Raw genomic sequence first — 21,481 nt, forward strand, 5'->3', positions numbered from 1 at the left:
GCTGCCACCTCTCGTTCACTTCGCTGCTGCTTCCCACCGCGTGAGAAAACATTAAGGCGACGCCTTGCATATATTTCTTTTCATAAATTTTTTTAAAAAATCCGCCGTTCTCATAACCTCTCGTGACGCGGAAAGTCGTCAGTCTTGATTACAATACAAACGCAGCAGTGAGAAGTGCTAAAAGTTGCTGAAAGCTTGTAATGTTCAACCATTATCATTTCGTCTAAACATGTGTTTTTAAATATGACGGCTCAAAACACATATGCCAACATATTCGTGTATGTTGGCACATATCCCATGAGCGGGCAACACGTGACAGCCCTCCTTGAAACGCTGCTTTCTGCAGCTGCCGGCAGGTGGCAACGCAACAACGATGACTTGCGCCATCGCGGCAGCAGCTCGCATCCCCATATAGGCGAAGGTAAATTTGCACTTTCTTCCTTAAAAACCAGGCAATTAAGAGCGTCAGCTGTTACACTAAACGACATAGAGTTCAAAATGCGATCTCTCAGTAAAATTTGGGCATGAACAGGGCAGCGGTGAGCGCAAAATCTTTTTTCGAACAGGCGCAGCGAAGTATGCGTAACCCTGTACAACAATTATTACAGGGAACTCTGGCTCGAGTGTCTACGGGAGCTGCAATTGGAGTGGTAGAGCCGGTATGGCAATTACGGTACAGTGGCTACAATTGGCCCTGTGATTTCGGTAAGTATATGGATTTGCTTAAACTTCGTCCTTCTGGCTTCAAGCGGCTTCGTAAACTCCTCATTTTTTACAGTGTTGTGCATAATAAACAACTAAAAGCAACCATTATTAACATTGTCCGATCGAAGTATTCGAACACTGGTCCTCTAAGCACAGACGCCCGATATTGACCCCATTACGCCACAGACGCCTGCATCGACAAGTGACACATAACGCCCTTATGAATTTATCGCGGGCAAGCCAGTGCCTTGAGACGCTTGGCGCGTTTCGATTTGGCCAGCTGGACAAGCTGAACCGTTGCAGTTAGTAGCGATTGTGCGTCTTCGCAGCGTCTTCTGCACTTAGAATAGTTTTGATTGCTCTGAAATTTACGACAGTCAAGGCACACAAAGCATAACAAACAAATCCAGAAGAATGTATGAATCCACAAGCACGAAGATCAGACAAGTCCATGTACTTCCCGTGATTCACATGGTGGCTTAACGATTGGCACGCCTGAATTCCCCTCAGTTTATTGTAGGAAATTCTATGGAACCCATAGCTGCTAAACCATCGCAGCGCCTTAGTTCCTCCCAGTAATTATTGTAGAATGCTTTATCGTGGACATAGAGTTACTATATACTAACTCAAGAGGACAAGCTACCCATAGCATTGAGTTTCTCATTACATTCTGGAAGATCTGGAGCTGCTGCGCTGCGGTATGCATGGGAATGGCGTGCGTCTATTTGTCGTACAGTACAAAAATTTCTCACGTGACCTGATCCTAGGTGCCTAGAGAGAGCATCGTTTAGGGATTTTTGAGAAGGCGCGATGCTGGCGCCGAGCGACGCCGTGGCGTGTTCGTCCTCGGCGTGATCGTTCTCTGGACCGCGCGTTGTTCAACGTTGCTCATGTGATTGCACGTGCGTTGCTTGTGTGTTGGTTGTAGGTTCTGTGTTACTTGGCGGAAAGCCGTGAGTAGTGGCGGTGCGGCAGTGCGGCTTTGGCCTCGGTGAGTTCTGGCAGTACAGAATCTGCGTAGTATGACCCGTGCTTTCTTGAGAACCCGGTGGTGATGACAATTGAAATATCGAAGTGGCCTAGCGCCTCAGCAGCGAAGTTCTGCGAACCGCGATGTGGCGTCGCCGTGTCCGACTTTGCTTAACGGACATCGAGAAATGTGCTGCTCGCCGCAAGTCATGTAAATGCAACTGCGTCGGCCGCCCACTGTTCAGCGCTGAATGCGTGTTTAGTGTGCTGTCCTTGAAACGAATGGTGCAGCCGTGCAGCGGGGGTGGCGGAGGAGCAGAGTGGCTTAGGGGTTCCGTTTGCGCGTTTACAGACGTGTGCTCCCGCCTTGGTCTCATTAGCACCTGTCGCGGGATTGTGGTGTGCTAGCTCCTTGCCTAGTATGTAGTTTACGACGCTAACACACATCATCTTCAAGTTTTCCCGCGCTGCATGTCATTTGCATGACGGCCGAATTGAAAACGAGACATATGTCTGTGTCCTTTGCGTTTGTGTGTTGTAAATTACTTTCTATTGGGCAAGTGCTGGGAGTCTTATTACGCAAGGATTGCGAACGTAAAGATCAACACATATATGTGTCTGAAATTTTGAATTACCCATAATACCCTTTACGACTGATAAGTGTGCTACACGGCCTGTCTGAATCAGCTACCGTATGTTGCGACGCTCTTCCGTCCGGTAGACTGATGCATCGAGCGCGTTTATTTCTGTACTGTTGTAAAAACCATTCGTTTGTTCACTCAATACAAATCTACGGCTTCTTCACCGCAGTACACTTTAGTTACATGGTGAAGCATACTAAAAGTGGGAGGGGGCCGCTATCAGCCAGCAGAGTATCTCCACTTAGGGGACCTGAGAGGCAGCGGGTGCGCGAGTGTGTAATTAAAGAACTCTTATTATGTCCAGTGACAGTGGCCCCTTTTCACTTTTAGTATGCTTCACCGCAGTACATTGCTTAGGCTTCACCGCGAAATATTAGTGTATTGCGAGAAAGATAATCGTAAAAAGCCTAATTATGCAACGTTTCTTTTGTAGTTTGCTACACCGCCATACAGGGGTGTAAATAAGCATCGTGCAGTAAAGCATACTAAGAGTGGAAAGGGCACATAGGTTTACACTGTGCTCATTATTTTCAATTGTGACATAATGTGCAAGTGCATCTGTGCTCGTGGTAAGCTTCATTGACAATTATTTGTACATTACAAATTCATATTGCAGGGAAGCTTACTGAAGCACATTCGCCATTATGGTACGTGTTATTCACCTTCAATGCAGGAGCACAATGCGGATTCTTGCCCCTGCTTTTGGCTGTACTGCACATGCTCTTTGAGAATTGATTCATATCATTGATTCATTCTTAGATTAAGCGCGACCTAGCAATGGGTAGCCCAAGTATAAATTTGAGAAAACCAAAACGGATTCAGCAGTAAGAAGCTAAAGGGTTGTTTTGGTGAAGACCTGAAGACCAGTGGCCGAGTCCAGATATGAAAGCGGAGGAAGAAAAGCCGAGTCTTTCCACTTCAACACTGGGAGGCACAACTCCCACAAATAAATACGACTCTTACTTATTTGACGTTTTTAAGGAGATTACCGACTTGCATTGGCAAGTGTTGACTTCAACAAACACTGCATGAAGTAAGCTTCCTGCACATATTTCACCAGCTACTGCATCATTGTTTCACATTATGAGTGTAACTGCAATTTTCTTTATGCCACAACTTGCCCAATTTTGTGTTTTGCAGCAGGATGTTAGCAGTGCTGTTAAGGCACTTAAATACTCATGAATAGTAGTAGAGAGAAAAAAAATAAAAGTAAGAAAGCAGTGGCTTTTCGTGCGTAGACTATGCATACACCTGGGGCTCATATGGTCATTTTTTCCCTATCTGCTAAGCCATTCTAAACAATAAAAGTTTATACACAATTAGTTTATACACAGACCACAACTAAACCACAGGTATCGTTGTTAAGCAAAGTATATTTATTTGGTGACATTTTCTGCAGCCCTGCTATTGGGTTTTCCTCCCTTTCTTTTCAGCTGTGCAGGTTCATTAAGAAGTGATAAGACAGTTTGACAATTTTAATCGTTGAAAGACTTAGCGAAATCTTTTTCTGGTTGTTTTTTCTAGGTTTCAGACTCTGCACATTGCATTTTATGGCGTGTTTTCTGTGTTTGTTGCTTTTTCCTTATGGGTAGGTCATGTCAACATATTTTACACCATGTCAACTATGTGGTGCCATAGACTGTTCTTAAATGCAGTCTTGCCCTTTCATTCTGTACAATATGATTTCGGTTTTTTGTGTCCAAGGCTGTTTTACATTTGAGTGTGACTGTAGCATTTTGCTGTTTTGCCTCTGTCACACAAGCTTGAAAGATTGCTACCCACTGCTGGTGGCATGACACATGTGACATTTGCAATATATGGCCCCCATAAATATAATAGAAGTTAATTCAAGAATAGTGCCTTTGCATGGTGGTGCAGCCATAAATTGTGGCTATAAGGTACCAGCGGTGCAGGTAGCACTGCTTGTGCAGAATATAGTGCAACTCTACTACTTTCAAACATCATTGTTCTTATCTGCATTTGTATCGTTCCAGTTCTTGTGAACAACACACACCTGGTGGAAGAGTAGCTTGTACCTGCAGTTGGCGCCAATGAATAGCCAAATTTCTGCCTTTTTTCATCTTATTAGCATGTTAGTAAAGGCAGTCGTTTTTGTAGTGACCTGTTTGCCCATTGTAGAAGCTGCTGCAGGGTGTCAGGATCTTGTACACATCTTCAGCTTTGCAGGGGACACAGCATCTGGCACATATTTGTCACAGGCCATGTCTTTGGGGCAAGTTGAGTTGACCCACTTGCAGAGGGAGAACCAAGTTGTTGGATATGAAGTAAACCGCCTGTACACTCAGTGCCCTTCTTTCATTTTGTGTGACATATGTGGTTATAGCGACCCTTGTTTTATGCACTTCTTGTCCGGCAGCAGTCTTTTGCATTTGAAACACTCGGCATAGCTTTCAGCAAACTAGACAGGAATAACACTGAAAAACCAGCAGATGTTAATCATTGCACTTATTGTTGTAGCTTCGACAGGCTCACCACAGCGATTTTCACCATCATCATGCCAAAAGGTGCCACCAAGTCCCTTCCAGAAGGCCCTTGCAAAGTCTGTGGAATATGCTGAAATGGATGTGACACCCCTGAAGGTGCAACAAACTTCAGCTGCTCATTCAAGCCAGACTTCTGTTCATTTTGTGTCTTCAGAGGATGAAGAGGATGCCTTCGAATTAAGTTCTGATGATGATGTGGTGTTTCGCAGACGTTTAAAGAAGAAAGCATTTGTGATCACTGACAGTAGTGATGAAACACCTTGAATACCTTGTAATAAATTATTTTGCAATTGCCTTTGCTGACTGTAGCTTCTATTTCCATTTGCGAAAATTGTAAATGCTAAAGACAAAATTATGACAAACATTTCCTGCCATATGCTTGTTCATTTCTGTCCATTTCTAAAATTCTGAGTGGGTGTCTTGCAATAAGTAGTAGCAGTGGTTCTTAAAAAAACGAAAAAGCATGATACCTGCAACGGTGGACACCTCTACCATGATTTTTTGTAATTGCTGTGTGGTTAAAGTGAATATTGCTGCTCTGAAAAAATCAGAGTAATTTCTTTGTGCACTGCTGGCAGCCTTGTCATGCTACTGCTGGGAAGAGGCTTCCTCCAGCATTCTCCCAAATACACCTGTTCCACATTAGCCTCATTTCCTGGCTGAAATGGAAAAGGTGAAAATGAAGACAGACCAGGGGAAGGAGGGGAGGGGGAGGGAACGAGTGCTACAATTTGTTCCCCACTCCTCTCTGTGTTCTAATCCCATTCTCGTCGCCAGTTTGTTGTAGCTTCGACGGGGCGGCCGGACGGAGGATTTACGGCATGAGGCCTAAACGGCCGGGGCGCGCAGCGCCGCAAGAAAGAGCCGGACTGCTTCAGTCGGGGACCAGACAAAGACTGCTCTTTTATTTCTGTGAGGGGAAACAGGAGGCAACTTACAGCGTTTGGCGCTGAGTGGCGCCCTGACGTAAACGACCCAAAACCGAAACCAGAAGCCAACACAGGATACCACACTTATCATGCGAAGCTTCGTACAGTATGATGAGGGCTTAGATAAATGAGGGTGTTCCTCAAGGCCTTGCAGCATGTATCACGAGTTTGGAGCAACATGTGCTTCTCGGCCTTACCGTTACCTTAGTTACCTGGAAATCGTTACCTAGGTTTCTTGCTTGTTATTTTAGTCCGGGTTCCTTTAGTCACACAATGAAGGAAACAGGCTACGGAATACAAACGTCCGACCTATTTTTTTGTGTACTTTTCACAAACTATTGGGACACTTAGAGAAGTAACAGCTGTAAACTGGAATTATTCGCTGTTTGAATTTCGGTAATATTTTGTCATATCCCCCTTTGCAGCAACCAGTGCTGCCATTCTAGACGGCAGTGAAGATTACACTGCAGGCAATCAATTATTTGCTCTATGATGCTCCAACTCTTCGCAGCCAACTACCCACAGCTCTCAAGAGTCGCCGAATAAATATGGTGCTGCAACATGGTCGCTTTTATGCACCCCCCCCCCCCCACATTTTTGCAGGTGTTCATGTCAGCACTCTTGGCCGGTCAGGGGAGCAGATGTGCCCTACGAGTTTTTAGGCGCTGTTTCTCAACCTTCGCAGTGTGCACCCACGCAAGGGCGTGCGGGAACACAAAATCAGAATCTGGGAAAGTGGTGTGAGTGTAAGATAAGAGCGCGTCGTCCAAGATTTCGCTGCAGCAGCTGTGCGAATTAAGAGCGCCCTCTATGCGGTGTAGAGGCTCGAGACCATGCATTGACACCGTGCCCTACGTGTCCCCGCAGGTGCGTCTGCTCGCGGCGACTTCCTGCTCATCGGCTGGCTCGTAACCGCATAGAAATAATTTTAAATTCAGTTCTTCACACAAAATAAAGTCCGTTCGGAAAAAGCTTTTAGCATGTCCCTCTTGCTCGCCGCACTCGCACGCGTTGGTTTTGACGCGTTAAAAACGTTTACTCGTCCGAGAAGAACACTCGACCCCAGTCATCGGAAGTCCATGAGGCGTGCACTTCGGCAAATTGCAGTCTTGACGCCTTGTTCGAAGCAGTGAGAACGGGCTTTTGGGCAACCACAGGATTTCGCGGACTAGCACTCCTGAGGCGTCGCCGTATGCTAACAGAAGCGTCCACATCCAGTAGCTCCCGCACTTAGTCGCGGACTGAAACGGGTTCTCCACGACTGCAGATACTATAAGCGCCTCCTCTTCATCCGTTGTTGCCCTTCGTCGACGCCCATATGGGGCGTCAAAAATGCGGCTTTCCTTGCTCAATGCTTGGAAAATCCTAGTGACAGTCTTTAATGACCTCTTCTGCACCTGGGCATAGATAGAGCGCAGATGATATCCCTTGAGAGAAAGTTGGACTATATCTCGCCTCCCTTCTTAGGAACACGGGCCATGCTGAGGTTCAACAGCTGCTCTGACCAATGTGGTAATGTGGACAAATATAATACCACAAGTATAGTACGCATGCCCGGCAATAGACTAGCCACAGACCAACAGTGATCTTCAGAACGTAGGCAAATTATATCACAGTTTCAATTTTACTTATATACACCGTGTGGAACGTAAAGTTCAACATTGTTACCGCTCTTGAAGTCTACGGCTCCCTTGTTGCGGTACGCGTGTAGCAGACGACACGAGCGTGCTTGCGTGACCCATTGCGCGTGAAAGTAGAATTCTCGCACGCCAGACGCACTGCGCATGCGCACTGCTTCTCGGCGCCGCCGTTAAACTGCGCTGGCAGTACGGAAAGTCACGCGCACGGTGCCCACGCGCTCCCGTGTGCACGCTCAAAATGATCGCGACCCTTCGGTTTCTGGTGGGCAGAGCCTATGTTCGAGAATCCACTGCGGGGCACCTACAGAGGCAGCGTCGACATTGAAGCGCCACTTCGCACATAGCAGCTGTCAAGAATCACCGATTGTCTGCACGGCAGGTGAGCAACTGTTGCCTACCACACAGGCACTTCTCTCTTGTTTCTTAGATGACATCATATTGCCGCACCGTTGAAGGGCCAGTACTGCCGATATGTAGGGTGTTCTTTTTTTTTTAGCCAATACAGATTTTTTTATAAGAGGCTATAAGCGCAGCGAACGTGGCATTTTTGCCGACGAGTTCCTAGGCGAGGCGGACATACTTCGCCTCTAATAACGTGAGCTTCAGAAGGCTAGCAAACATTTCTGTTTATTAGTGCCTTATGGTCAGTTTAAATGGCTAACTTGAAAGCAGGGATAGTACGCGTTTAAGGGAAGACGCGCTGGGCGTTTTATATTAATGCACAGAAAGAGAGAACGGCCGAGCCGGGCGAGCGCGAGCAATAACAACCGTCTTCTCCCTCTTCGTCTTATGCTGGCGCCCGTATTTCTCAATAAAATCACTCACCGGTGAAAAAGGAACCATCCTGGCGCCCTATGGAACAGGCAGCACTGGTGGGTCGCAGCGCGGCTTCAGTCGGTCGACATGAGCAGTTTCGCGTGCGCGAAGCTGTTAGTATATATACGGCTGAATAGGTTCAATGACGTAGTTGACCGGGGACGTCTCTTGTAGAACCCGGTAAGGGCCGTCATACTTTGAGCTGAACTCTGTAGGCAAAGGCCAGGAGTAGAGGAAGGAACGCGGAGCCATACCAGCGTTCCAGCTGAATATTACGAAAAAGTCAAGCTTGCGTCACGGCCATGTTTCTGGTTGGCCTGGTCTTGCGCGGTAAGTGAGCGAGCGATCTGATGAAATTCTTCGGCACAAGTGGCGGCTTCGGATAGAGTCGTAGATTCGGAAGCGTCGGGGCGATACAAAAGAATTGTGTCCACTAACGAGGAAGGTTCGCTACCATAAGGAAGAAAGAAGGGAGAGAATCCCGTGGTAGACTGAGTGGCGTTATTGTAAGCATACGTAACAAAGGGGAGGATGGGGTCCCAGTTAGTGTGGTCAGCGGAGACGTATATGGCGAGCATGTCGCCGAGAGTACGACTGACGCGTTCAGTCATACCATTGGTTTGCGGATGATAGGCGCTTGTAGTTCTACGGACAATGTTGCATTCCCGAAGGAGGGCTTCTACAGCTTCGGATAGAAGTGAACGACCACGGTCACTCAGTAGCTCGCGACTCGCACCGTGTCAAAGAACATTTTTAAAGTACAATTTTTTTAAGCACGAAAGTCGCACCTAATTCGATATTTATCGTAGAGAGTCAGCAGTAAATCCAGACAATATCGAAACCGAGCGTCGCGGGAGCGCATAAAAGGCGGCCCCGCCATCATAACAGACCGAAATGCCCCGTGACAAGCGCGAGAAAGTTGGAAACCGAACGTCACGGCCAGTCGCGGCAGCTATATACTGATGCGCCACGTTTTGCCTGAGAAGCCTGCTTGGTTTTTTGCCAAGTGAGGATTTGCCGCGGCATGCTATCATTCACGTCACCCCACAATTCGTTACGTGGTGTTGCAGTCTGACGCGCAGCAGGCCCTCGATATTGCCTCGATGAGCTTTGGAATTTGACGAATATCTCGAATTAGGTGCGATTTTCGAGAGTTTCAAAATGTGGGTCTGCACGAAAATGTCACTGCCTCATAATTTATTTATACAACTGCCCACAAGACACTAATACAAAAAAGGGAATTAATAAATTTTTGTTATTTAGTCTTTTGAAGCTCGCGTTAGTAACCCCAAACTATGTCCGCCTCGCCTAGGAACTCGTCTGCAAAAACACGTCCACTGCAGTATTGCGTTGTGTGGCATATACAGTCGATTAAGTAGGCATGTGCAAGCAAGGCGTAACAGCGGTTCGTGCGGGCCATTCTTCCGCAGCCACTTTTGCAGTCCTTGCACACAAATAGCAGTCTCACAATTCACGGGTCTGCCGCTTCATTTTTTTTTTCGACAGCATTAAACCCTTCACTTCTTTTTAACGCAGGAATTGCGCTTTCTGCTTTATATCTCAAATAAGAATGCTGATGGTTCACGTGCAGCCTAGAAACGGTGCTATCTGGGTAATGGCGAACAGCGAAGAAAACGGGACATGTCAACGGAGGGGACAGCGAATCTCTCACCTCATTTATCCCGTCGACTGGACTGTTAGCCATTTTGAACATGTATATACACTGAATGTACCCGCTTAGAACGCTCGTGATGTCCTCTGTCTTGGATGATTCTGCCGGCATTTGGCAATCCAGAAGTGCTTGAACGCTGCTCGCGTAATCGTAGTACGGGTGTAGCATTTCGAAAAATTCTTGGTTGCTAAGTTTGCATTTGGCCTTTCCGTCGACAATGCAGAATTCGTCCTCTGACCGCGTGGATCTGTCCGCGTAATCTGCGGCATTTTTTAGGTGTTTTGCAGCGAATTAGACGGGTACAAAAAAGTTTACACGCACATAGCTGAACTAAGTGAAGCTTATTTTCCTGAGCTCCGGGCGATAAAGCACATGACCGGAAAACTCAAAAAAGACAGGGGAGGCAAGAAAACGTGATCAGCTGCAGACAACCCTGCATGCGCACGTGTCACTTATTCAGGAATAAGGATTCTCACTCCTTCATTCACAATGACAGCGATGCAACGCTTAAGCACTGGTCACCCCTTTTCGAAATCTCTTCTGTTTCGACAATTTCTCGCGAAGGTCTGTAAGTCTGTCTTTTCTATTTGTGATCACAAGTGCATTATCAAACAGCGGCCTGCAGCCACAACGGCAACGATGCACAGCGAGGTGCCCATTGACAACCATTTCAACATTATGTCTGTGTAATTCACGAAGACTTTAGTTCATGCACCACCCCGTTTGCCCGACATGCTCACTATTGCACCCTAACGGAACACAGTATAGACAACACGAGCTTGTCTTTATGCTTAGTGCGGTGCACCTCTGTCTAGGAGCACGACTAACATTTACCTGAAAACGCGGTTTCCACTTCCTTCAGCTCGTTCGCGAATACGCGTAACGTTGGGGCTGAGCTGATGCAAATGACGAAAGAACGCAACTCTTGTCTTGCGTGTGTGCAGTGGGGCAGGCGTTTGCATGAGCGCTGCCGGATTTCTTGAGTTGCAATCATTCCTTATTTGCCTCGGATCATACGCAACGTTAAGCGCTATAGCCCAGCTCTCCGCTTTCTCCTTCGCGCGCGCCAGATGGAGCCGCGATCGCAGGCTTCCCTCGCGTGATTTAACTCGCCCGTACAGTATACGACGCAGGGTGACGGTGTTATCCATCTTGGACTTTATGCGGAACATCACGGCGACGGCAAAAATGCACCTGGAGTGTCCATATGCTTGTTATCGCAATAAGAACTAACGAAAACAAAGTGCTACTGACATCCGCGCATGAAGCGTGCTTTAGATGAGTTGATCTGCTCCCCTTGTTATATTCATGCCGTACATAAGGATAAATCAAACCACAGTTGCTCTCTAATCAATAAGCCTGATATTGCTTCTTCATGGGTTCAGGTGATGTTTAATAGTAAAATTCTGAAGAGCGCATCTCAGTGTACTAACCAAGTACCAACTCCCGTTTTTTTTAGAAATGTTATCAATCGAGTTCATTTTGAAGACAGGAACGTAGCCAAAGTCCCACCTTTGTTCAAATCCCGTGAACGCGCATCGCTTCAGCTATCAACTGATTTCCGCAACAAACAATCATTTGCAAATTTCCAAAGCACATAATTCATTAAAAAACTGATTCGAACCTTATTGAGAACTGCAACATTATTTGTAAACATGAGAACGGTTCTCGCAATAGTTATTCCTATGAAGGGCAGCTAGCTGGATTTATTAGTGACTTAACTTCGCCTATTTACAGCGGCGTTGAATATGTCATTTTCCTCGACTATTCGAAGACATTCGATCGTGTGCCACACTGTAGGGTGCTATGAAAGCTAGGAATATATTAAGATGGAACCTAACGCGCATGCGTTGACTAAAGAGTTGTTAACGCCACGCAAGCGATTCACAAATGAAACACTATTGTTCTCCTTATGAAAACATATCATCAGGCATTCTCCAAAGCAACGTGCTATGCCCTCTACGCTTCTTAATTTACATTCCATCTCACCCAACCGTTTCTTCCCACTTGTTTCGCAGAATACTGCGCAATATATTGTATCATTTCCTTCTAACAGCGACCTCCGCTAACCCTCCAAGCTGACGTGGATGCAGTCAGCACGTGGGGCTTCTTTTGGCTATTGATAATAATAATAATAATAATAATAATAATAATAATAATAATAATAATAATAATAATAATAATTATAATAATAATAATAATAATAATAATAATAATAATAATAATAATAATAATAAATGTTTATTGCCACACAATATACAAAACAACACAAGCAGGCCGGTCTAAGCCTTAGTTGGCTTGTAATAATAATAATAATAATAATAATAATAATAATAATAATAATAATAATAATAAAACTGTTTTATGTCCACTGCAGGACGAAGGCCTCTCCTTGCGATCTCCATGTATACTCCTGTCCTGCGCCAACCGATTCCAACTAGCGCCCACGAATTTCCTAATTTCATCGCTCCACCTAGTCTTCTGCCGTCCTCGACTGCGTTTCCCTTCTCTTGGTACCCATTCTGTAACCCTAATGGTCCAACGGTTATCTAACCGGCGCATTACATCACCTGCCCAGCTCCATTTCTTTCTCTTGATGTCAATTAGAATATCGGCTATACCCGTTTGCTCTCTGTGCTCCACAGCGCTCTCTTCCTGTCTCTGAGTGTTACGCCTAACAATCTTCGTTCCATCGCTCTTTGCGCTGTCCTTAACTTGTTCTCGAGCTTCTTTGTCAGTCTCCCAAGTTTCTGCCCCATATGTCAGCACCAGTAGAATGCATTGATTGAACACCTTTCTTTTTAAGGATAATGGTAAGCTTCCAGTCAGGAGCTGACAATGTCTGCCGTATGCGATCCAACCCATATTTATTCTTCTATGAATTTCCTTCTCATGATCAGGGGGCGAAATGCGAAAACACCCGCATGCTTAGATTTAGGCGCACGTTAAAGAACCCCAGGTGGTCGAAATTTCCGGAATCCTCCACTGCGGCGTGCCTCATAATCAGGAAGTGGTTTTGGCGCGTAAAACCCCATAGTTTTCTCATGATCAGGGTTCCCTTGTGATTAGTTGACCTAGGTAAACGTACTCCTTTGCAGACCTAGAGGCTGACTGGCGATCCTGAACTCTTGTTCCCTTGCCCGGCTATTTATCATTTTAGTCTTCTGCATATTAATCTTCAAGCCCAATCGTACACTCTCTCTGTTAAGGTCCTCAATCGTTTGTCATAAATCGCCTGCATTGTTTGTGAATAGAACAATGTCATCAGCAAACCGTAGGTTGCTGAGATATTCGCCGTCGATCCTTGCACCTAAGCCTTCCCAGTTTAATAGCTTGAATACTGCCAAGCACGCAGTGAATAACATTGGAGAGATTGTGTATACCTGTCTGACCCCTTTCTTTATAGGTATATTTATGCTTTTCTCGCTATTGACATAAACAACTGTAAAACAAAAGCAATGTCCTTTACAAAGCACACTCATGGAATTCTCACTTTCTAGACGCTGAACAACAGTACCACGGAACTTACTGATAACTAGAAATATCTTATGTTTACCTTTGCAGCCCAATTAAAGATGGAATTATCGTATTAACCTCCCCCTTTCCTTAGCTAATTAACACGTGGTCTCTTTTTTGACGAAGCCTATTGAACCCCAACATAACCAGGCTATTCATTTTGTTATTGCCGTAGCAATTATAGGGACACTCCAGGCGATTTTCTGCAGTTATCATCGTCGTCGGCGTGATGTTCCGGATAAAGTACAATAGTGACGAGATCCTATCGCGCGCCGTGTGCTGTGAGTGTGAGGAAAAATGGGCGAGGTTGAACCAGTAGGATGTTGGCTTGATGCGCGTCACCTTTCCGCTCTCCCAGTCTTGTGCAAGCAAAAGAGGGGGGGTGGGGTGGAGGTGAGCGCGCGTTTCTTCTAACCAGGCCGTTGCTACGCACGGCGTAGCTGAGCATGGCTGTGCGAGCCTTTCAGGTAATCTGCGGCAGATTGGTGAGCCGAGACGGCTGGTAGGTTCGTGTATACACCGCGTTCTCACGTGCCTTTTGTTGGAGGTCGCGTAATAAAGTTTTCGATACTCGTTGGAGCAAGAAGCAGCACGAAGCGTTCGTTCGCCGCTGCTTCCGCTCTTCTTCATGCCAGCATGGTGGCAACAAATGAAGGCGGTGATCACATGAGATCTGCTCGTGTTTGCCTGTGCACGCGTGCAACGTGCTTTTTAATCAGGAAGCGATTGTTTAGCGCAATTTATGCGCCCTGTAAGAACTAACACTCTTACTTCTCGTAGTTGTGTAATACTTTGCTATCACTATCAATGCATCGTCTTTCTGGCGAAACTGCAGCTATCTCCGAATATTAACGTCACGCAAGCATAGCAGCGTTAACCTTTTCAGGCGCTCTGTACACACTTGTGCACGCCAAGAATGTACAGCAACAGCACTGATGAAAGCAATATTTAAAATGTCAGATATATTTTGAAACACTTCTGATTGTAATTGTGCTGGAAGCTTCAATAACATGTGCAAAATGTTTTAGTTCCACGAGTAGGAATGTAGATGGTTAGGTACTCTTGTTCGGTGTGAGTGTGCCGTTGTACGTAGCACGTTCACTTCTTTCATTGTTCTTCGCGATGCATGTGTTGAAACAGAAATAACTTGCAAGTGCCTGATGTTGTGACTTCGGGGTGGAGGACGAGAGACGGACTTCTTCCGCAGAAGATGAAGAAACGCAAAACTTTATACAATATTTACAGATAGCTGATGATAGCGTACATGTAGCTGTAAGAGCGCATCAGACCGACTGGGCGGCCGGAGGCGACTCTCTCTCTTCACAATGGGTCGCTTCTTCCTTAAGTCCCTTTGGCGACTTCTCGTCGGCAGGAATCAGTTTGGCGACTTCTTGTCGGCAGGAACCAGGTGGGGCGGGTGATGACGCCACCCGCGTCAAATTCTTGATTCGTCGCGAAGAAGTTACAGCTCTCGTCGCTTCGATGATACGCACGTAGTATGGAAGCTCCCGTCACCGCGATGATAGGCCCGTGGTATGGCAATACACTGGATAGGTGGTTTTCAAACCTACTAGAGATGAAATAGTTGTTCTCATATTTGATGTTTCTGCAGCAAGTTTTCGCATGGAATCCACATTCTCTAAACTTGACAAAACTGACTAAATTGTAAAACTTTAAGGTATTCTGCAGCTGCACGATTTTTATGATCCTGAATATGGAAGAAATGTGGAGGAAGTAAACTTTAACTCAACAAAGTGGGTGCCTGAGAAGGTCAAAAGAAGCTGCCGACATGAAAGGTTTATCACTATATATGACGCCAACTTTCGCGCTTACCACCCTTTCACAAGCTTTATGTTAACGCATTACTTCATGACTTCGTTCAACCGGCAGCTCTTCAAGTACCGAGGCTATCGAAAGAAAATAAAGCTTCTGATATGCTGCACATACCATGAAAGATTGGAGTGAGCTTCCCTCGAACGTCACCATCGAAACAGACATACCTAAATTCCAAGAACTTATACGCATTCATAACACCTTTACTGCCTTTGGACATGGCTCCAATCAAGACTCTTTTGTTTTGTATTGTTTCCAAAAAATGTCCTTGTATTCTTTCTGTGTGAATGCTCCTGATGCGTTTTTTGTTTATTTACTGGCAAACCTAAATTGATATGAGATTCGTGAGATAGCCAATAAACTTATCGGGAACTATTTATAGAACTGGAAACAGTTTGTCCAGCTTGAAGGGGTTTGCTCTTAAATGATTGCCTTAGAACAACGAGAAAAAAGGGAGTTAACCGAGGGGCCCGATTTTTATTAAACATCATGAGAAGCCAACAAAAACACCAAGGAAAACATAGGGGAAATTACTTGTGCTTAATAATTGAATTAAAGAAATGATAAATTAATGGCAATGACTGTGGATGAAAAAATAACTTGCCGCAGGTGTCAATCGATCCACCGTCTTGGCATTACGCGTGCGCGCGAAGCACTCGCACGCGTAATGTGACGGCGTGGCATCGTTCTGTTAAGCTCAAACGACGGTAGAATTGATCCTGCGGTGCGTTTCTTTCACCGACGACGTAGCTATGCATGGTTAGGGGTCATATCGGTGCTCGAAAATTCAGACCGGGCAATAATAATGTCTCTGCCCCACCCTACACGAACTTTTAGTGTGTAAAGCTGCGTTAGAGGTGGCCATTATTGCTACGACACACTGCTCCACCTGTATGATAATGACGATAAGCAAAATTTATACGTGTGAATTGCATTCGTACGCGAATGTTTGTTGCTAATCTGTCTGTAAGGAGGCAGGTTTCTTAACGTCCTTACATCGCTCTTTTCTAGCACGATGGGCTCGGAACCGCCAAGCTTGTGGAGTCACTGCTCCTCATCGAACCACCTCTGTCCCAAGCTGATGCCGGCCACCAAGATCTACGCCGACCTGCGGTGGTCGACAACACCATTTACCGCGAGGAGCCTGGTCTACAAGTTCGGCTGCTTGCAGGGTTCGGGGTCATCTGCTGAACGCGTCTGTCACGTCGTCGCGCAGCTGTCAACATGGAACGAAGCCCTCGACTTCATCAACGTGGAACTGCGCGAGGGCCCTCCCGGTCAGCTTTCTTTACTGTGCCTCCATATATTTCATGGCTCTTCTGGCGTGGAAGCGCGCGAGCGCCATGCGACCATCCTGGTTCACTGGCTCCTCACTGTCCACCGCTGTGACATAAGCGTTCTTGACAAACAGAGTGTGGCACTACTTGCGAGTATCGTTGCGAATAGCGAAACTATATGGCACTTTGAGTACGAAGCTTACTGCGTTGCTTCGTGCCGGCTCCTGCTTATTTACCTTGCCAAGGGCCTCCCATCTAACACTGCTCTGGCGTCACTGGAGGTCATCGAACACCACGCAGTCGTAAAGCACTCTACCGCTGTGAAGGACTTCGTCAGACGCAACGCAGCTCTTATTGACTGCGCCGCGCACTTCATTCTCGGCACGAAAGACAAACACTTCGCGAAGGCCTTCGAACGTGTCGCCAGTGGCCGTGGAATAGTGACCAGAGTTCAAGAACTAGCCGCCTAGCCATGCGCTGATCAAATCAGAGAAATGATACGAGATACCACACGTCGGCTGCTTGAAATGATATCTTTCATGGAAGTCACAGGTGTCAGCAAGTATGACTTGTAATGAGACAAGAGCGTCGAACCCCGAGAACGCTTGGAAATCTTGCTTCTGGACGGCTGGCTTCACGTGAGACAGTTTATCAAGATTCGCGACGTGCTACATTGGGTCCCCTCCGCTGGTACGCGGTGCAAGAGGGTGCTCTGGCGAGCTCCATCGTGTACGCATAGGTCCAAGCTGCCTCGGCTGCAATTGAGAGGGCATCTTTAGCGAAATCTGCAAGTCTTGCAGGACATTCAGTGAAATACATATATTGTGTTGACAATTGCATTGAGACGCTTATTAAATAGCGATATATTATTGTGCTTCGAGTCTTTACGAAATATAAGCAGTGTAAAATGTTTACTACCTGACAAAGTCCAATAAAATGAGGAAACTCTTCATAAGGCGAAAACATTTATTTGGCTACCCTACCTCACTCTCTTAATCGGCTTCGTTGTGATGAGAGCTCAAACAATTAGGCAGAGACACTTACGACTCCTTAAGTGTGCGAATGCGAAAGCGTTACATGCAGTTGCTTTGGGGAACTTTTTTTTTCTGCACGTTTCTTCTTTGCGCAAGCTCTCGCGTGCGTTTTAACTGCGCCTCGGTAAGGCCAAACGAAAACGCGTCAAGCGTCTCAACGTGCTCGCTTACCCGCGAGGAGTTCATAACTCGAAGGATCGCTCAGCGCCATTCATTTGTACATATATGCGTTTTTATCTTATGCACTCGTTTTATACACCCTTAACGTGACGCCACATCCTACCCATTAGCTGCGCCGTCAGGTACCCATCGACGCACGCACTAGGCCACACATTCAGTCAGTCAGTTGGCTGGTATACGTGGCGTGCGCAATGACGCGCACTATAGGCACACGTTAGAGAGGTTTAGAATAGGGGCCCCAAACGTTTGGCGCCCCAAACGTATAGGCACAAATTAGAGTGGTTTAGAATAGTAGGGGCCCCAAACGTTTGGCGCCCCAAAGAAATAGCGTCGAAGGCATTGTGCATGCGCGAGACGCATTTGGGTTTCGCGTCGAGCACGCTATTTCACTTATTTAACGGGAGCCCCAAAAGCTCTGTCAAGAAGATGGCGCCACCCATCAAAGCGACGGCTCTAACTTATATTACCAAACAGGGCTCGATCCATAGTATACAGGCTACGTAACAGCAGAATAGTAAGCCGAAACGAAAAGCCTCCAGAGAACGGGCACACACAACCACAAACTACACCACCTCGACATACTGTAGTTCACACAAGGACACAACAACCAGAAGCAAACCTAACTGTACAACGACAACGACAACTACAACTAACTCAACAACAACTAAAGCAGCAAACTAACATACAAATGCAACAGTTCTTGGTAGAATTTCAGGAACTAAAGCGATGCGTTCATGAAACCCTTGACAAAGAATCGAAGCGTAAACGTAAGCATAGCAAACAGCGATACCAGCAGTTCGATGACAAAAGCATGCTAACCTCGGACGATTAAACCATAACCATCACCTCGCATCATGGAAAATAGGCGACCCCGACCTTACAACGGTCCTGGGACGGTCCATGGACCTTACAATACGGTCCTGGGACTCTCATTTCTTGCACAACAAACACGCTACACTCACCCTATACATACAGGAGGCGGTGATTTCTCGAGGCATAATCTGCCTGCAAGAACACCGGGTGGAAAACCACCTACAGAGTGGCCACCGGCACATATCGTAATCACATCTAAACCAAGACAGCGGAGAAACCTTGGTCAGCTACGACCAATCTCACTGACATCCTGTATGGGCAAAATCGTTGAAAAAGTTATACTCGCTCGCCTCGAACAATACACCGAAGAAGGGGAGCTCCTACCAACATCTATGTACGGATACAAGCGATGGATGTCTGCCCAGAACATACTCTTATTGCTCAAAAAGGAGGCGCTTAACCCACCTGCAGGTAGCCTCAACAACTTACTCCTTGCACTCGACATCGGAAAAGCCTTCGACAACATCGCGCATTCTACCATACTAGATGGTCTCACGGCCATTGGATGCGGGGAACGCATATTCCACTATGTGTCTGCATCCCTTGGCGATCGCAAGGTACAGGTTGGCATGGCCGGCACAAACTCACCACCATGCGACCTCCCGCTGAAAGGCACGCCCCAGAGTTCCATCCTGTCTCCATTCCTCTTTAACATCGGCCTCCGGAAACTAGTCAAACTGGAGGATACACCGTACCTAGGCTGTGCCTTTTACGCGGACGACATCAGACTATGGGCAACCAAGGGCTCTTATGGAGAACGGAAAGATATACTGCAAACCGCTATAGACAAGATTCAAAGCTACTTTCAGGCACCAGGTATGACTGGCACGAACAAGCATCCGCTCTACAACCAAAAGCGGCGGCAAGCGCGAGCACAAAAACTCCTCCAGAGAACGAGCGCTCCTGATACCTACTACACCGACGCTAGCCTTTACTCCACACCACTAAAAGGCCCCAGAAATCTGGCATACGCAATGGCAGTAACCAACCAAAACAATGTGGTGACCTGCTTGTCTATACGGACCAGATAAGCGCCACCGCGGAGGCAACAGCCATAGCCCTTGCAATCAGAGAAGCAGAACGAAGGGGTCGCCCCGCATACATCCTGACAGATTCACAAGCCGCCTGTCGGTTATACCTCAGAGGCACACTTCCCAGGTGTGTCACCGATATCCTGGGCCCCGGATTGACAGAGGACCATTCCGCCGCCTGGTGCCAAGGGCACACGTGCCTGAGGGGCAACGAGGAGGCGGACTGCGTAGCTCCAGGACTTGCTGGCCGAGCCCTCCTCAAGATCCCCTTCAGATTACCATGATTACCATGATATTGGTAATCATACAAGATGGTACAAGATGGTAATCATACAAGATGGTATGATACAATGATAGTATGATACATAGTAGTACAATAGTATGATACATATGATACAAGATGGTAATCATACGAGATTACCATAAGACGTATTGACTGCATTTTTTTAGACTTTGCCAAAGCATTTGATACTGTTTCACACGAATTACTTTTAACTAAATTAAGTAACCTCAACATTGATCCTAACGTGCTTGCTTGGATCAAGTGTTTTTTGTCTAACCGTTCCCAATTTGTTTATGCTAACGAATACTTCTCTTCCACTGGTCGAGTAACCTCCGGTGTACCGCAAGGCTCGGTTCTAGGACCATTATTATTTTTAATTTATATTAATGATCTCCCAGACCAAATTAAATCATCAGTTAAGTTATTCGCCGATGACTGTGTTCTCTATCGTGTCATTTCTAACTCTGGCGAGTGCGATACTCGTCAATCAGACATTGGCATAGTAACATCATGGTGTGCTAGATCCCAAATGAAGCTCAATTCTAATAAATGTAAGGCGATGCGTGTGTCCCGTGTTGTAAGAAATACCACCCTTCCTACGTACAATATTAACGACATACCTGTAGAAAATGTATCATCATACAAATATCTTGGTATCTACATTACACACAATCTTACATGGAACATTCATATAAATTACATTTACGGTAACGCTAATCGCATGCTTGGGTTTTTACAGCGTAATTTTTTATCGGCAACTGCAGCTGTCAAGTTATTTCTGTATAAATCCTTAGTGATCGAGGCCTAAACTTGAATATGCATGCTCCATTTTCGACCCTTCTACTCTAAAGCTAAAAAACACTATCGAATCCATTCAAAACCGAGCTGCTCGTTTTATTCTTTCGAATTATTCTCGTCATGCAGGTGTTTCATCAATGAAACTAACCCTTGACTTGCCTAACCTAGAGTTACGTCGTAAATACTTTCGCCTATGCCTTTTTCACAAGATTTATTACTCTAACGAAACACTTAAGGATGAACTAATCTCCCCGCCATCATACATATCGTCACGCACGGATCATCGTTTTAAGGTTGAAGTTCCAACTTGTCGCACCAACGTTTATTTTGATTCCTTTTTACCAAGAACGACGAATGACTGGAACCGCCTCCCTGCCTCCATCACTGCCATTTCTGACGCCACAAACCTCAAGAATATTGTTAACGAATTTGTTTGTAATAATCACCACTTCTCTCTGTAATGCCCCCGCGGCTTGAGAGTATGGCAATAAATAAACAAACAAACAAATAAATAAATAAATAAATAAATAAATAAATAAATAAATAAATAAATAAATAAATAAATAAATAAATGAAACCATCACTAGAAGGCAGATATTGGAGGACCAGCGCCTGACCAGACGGAAGTGCGCTCCTCCCCATCCCAGCCAATAAGCCAGGGACTGGCGCCGCCTCCAAACAAACACATACCCGCACATATCGAGATTGCACGCAATCTTTCCAGAGGTATACACAACCAGGATATGTCTCTGGTGTCACGACCACACAACCACACTGACA

At 46.0% G+C, this 21,481-nt stretch overlaps 2 long non-coding RNA genes across 2 annotated transcripts; both read left to right on the top strand.

The window, feature by feature from the left end:
- The first annotated feature begins 299 nt into the window (after positions 1-299).
- On the top strand, positions 300-5,114 carry LOC135905151 (uncharacterized). The gene is made up of 3 exons (XR_010565336.1): positions 300-421; positions 609-705; positions 4,794-5,114. It is a non-coding gene; the product is annotated as an uncharacterized lncRNA (long non-coding RNA).
- Positions 5,115-7,434: 2,320 nt separating this feature from the next.
- Positions 7,435-17,376, top strand: LOC135905150 (uncharacterized). Its single transcript, XR_010565335.1, has 2 exons — positions 7,435-7,767; positions 16,237-17,376. It is a non-coding gene; the product is annotated as an uncharacterized lncRNA (long non-coding RNA).
- The last annotated feature ends 4,105 nt before the right edge of the window (positions 17,377-21,481 follow it).

Source organism: Dermacentor albipictus, chromosome 1, assembly GCF_038994185.2.
Source record: "Dermacentor albipictus isolate Rhodes 1998 colony chromosome 1, USDA_Dalb.pri_finalv2, whole genome shotgun sequence".
NCBI lineage: Eukaryota > Metazoa > Arthropoda > Arachnida > Ixodida > Ixodidae > Dermacentor > Dermacentor albipictus.